Source organism: Trypanosoma cruzi, genomic scaffold (assembly GCF_000209065.1).
Source record: "Trypanosoma cruzi strain CL Brener 1047053516759 genomic scaffold, whole genome shotgun sequence".
Taxonomy (NCBI): domain Eukaryota; phylum Euglenozoa; class Kinetoplastea; order Trypanosomatida; family Trypanosomatidae; genus Trypanosoma; species Trypanosoma cruzi.
The window spans coordinates 36,400-38,538 of NW_001849537.1; the positions used below are offsets into that span (position 1 = coordinate 36,400).

The 2,139-nt window shown below is 66.0% G+C and overlaps 1 pseudogene, besides 1 other annotated feature; it reads right to left on the bottom strand.

The window, feature by feature from the left end:
* On the bottom strand, positions 1 to 2,139 carry Tc00.1047053504237.10 (annotated as a pseudogene; the record flags this gene model as incomplete).
* Positions 1 to 2,139: a sequence feature (areas not merged during assembly with more than two copies in the genome that could not be assigned to a particular haplotype).

Here is a 2,139-nt window from a genome sequence, read left to right on the forward strand (position 1 = left end):
GGTGATGCTGTCGTCCTCGTTGCAAAGCACACGGCGTCCACCGTGCACGCACCACAGTTCCAGCACCGTCACGGGCGTCCCAATATTCACGTCGTACTGGTATTCGTCACAGGTGAGCCCCTTGCCTCGTTGCACATGCCGTAGATGGTCGGGCGCGTGTCGGATGGTGGTGACCACTTGGTTGTCATATTTGCGATGGTCGACGAATAGGAGCCGTACGTGAGGTTGTTGTCAAGTATCGACCACACACTCTGATCGCGGAACACCATGCCGTGGTGGGCGGCCACGTACACAACGTAGGCGGTGCGGAACTCGTTGTTGCGGTGCACCAGCCAGCTGCCGCCAGTCACGGTCAGCGTGGCTGCCATCAGCATGGCGAGGCCGAGACGGAAAGTGCTGGACACAACCTGCATTACGCTGCCGCCATCCACCACAACATCCTTGAACACACACGCGCCTTTGTCGTATTCGGTGCTCGGTGCAATCCACGAGCTGTTCTGTATGGAGAACACGGAGCCGCTAACAACACGCAGGTCCGACGCAAGAGCGTACATCACGTGCTTCCGCGACCTAATAACGCAGTTGTCCATGTAGAAGACGCTGGACAGGTTCACGCCGAGGCCGCGCTCCACGAGGATCGCAGCGCACGAGCCCCCGCCACACACCAGCGTCGACCGCGTCATGACAAAACACGTCGACAGAAGCCGGACGCCGTCCAGGACAAGCGCGGGGCCGTACCGAAACCCTTCATAGCCAGGAGTCGTCGGCACGTACTGCGACCCACCAACCGTCGCACGCAGCGTTGAGTTCGCCAGCAGCACACTCGAGTGCAGCGGCATCGCGCCATGCAGCACAATCGTGCCCTCCACCGACGTCACATTCGTCATGTTGACGAAAGCGTGCGGCATCAGGTGCGCCGTGCTCTCGCTGAGGCCGCCAATCCGCAGCTGCGCGCCGCCCGCAAGCACGCAGTGGCGCAGCGTCACGTTCAGTGCGTCAGCGAACGCGTCCATCGAGCGCAGGTCCACCGCCACAGTGATCGGTCCGCTGAACACCACCGAGTCGAAGCACGCCGTCGCACGCCCGCCGCCAACCGTCACCGACTCCGTCAGCGTCACGCCACTCACGCAGCCCTGCGCACCGTCACCACCGCCGCCGGTCCTCGCAGGCGGCACGTAGAACGGCAGGCACGCCTCGCCCACGCCGCCGGCGCGGCAGCTGCACACGCAGTCGGAGAACGACGCCGTCAGCGCATCAAAGCACGCCAACGCAGCCGCACAGCCGTCGCACGGCACCACGCTCACGGAGGGCAGGCCGGCCAAGCGGTAGTCGCCGCTGCTCTGCAGCACCCGGCCGCCGGCACGGTTGCACTGCACCGACACGACGCCGCTCGTGATCGTCGGCCCGGAGACAAGCGTCGCGCCGGTGGCAGCGCAGCGAGCAATCGACACGGTGCCGCCGCTCAGCATCACATCCGACAGCGACGCCACCGACGACGCCTCGCCCACCGCCCACACGTCGCGCAGCTCCAGCCACCCGCCGGCACCGATCGTCCCACCGTCGCAGCGCACCAGCAACGACGCAACAGACCCCTCGACGCCCACGAAGCGCAGCACCGAATCAAACACCGCGAGGCGCTCTCCGAGCACAATGCCGCCGCCGCTGCTCACAACCGACACGTCCGTCACGGAGAACACCGAGTGGCTCCGCAAACTGAGACGCGACGAGGACGCCACATGCATCGCGGACGCGGTAGGACCGCCCGACGCCTCCAGCGACACGCCGTCAAGCACCACCGCGCCCGACAGCAGGTCCACGCCGCCGCCAACGTACACCGCCGACCCGCCCGCCTGCAACGACCTCAGCACAGTGTTGCTCACACGCAGCTGCGACTGCAACAGCGACGTCGCGTGCAGCACAAGCGGCGACGCCACCGCGTCCGTCAGCCCGCTCAGCTGCGAGTAGCGCATCGGTCCCGCCGTCACAATCGTCGAGTCGCGGACCGTCACGTTCGTGTGTGCCGGCAGGTTGTGCACAAACACAAGCGAGCAGTAGCTCCCGGAACAGCCGCTCACGCTCAACTCCAGGGCTCCGGTCACTCGCCGGGCTCGCGCTGTAGCCCCGCACGTAGATCTGCGC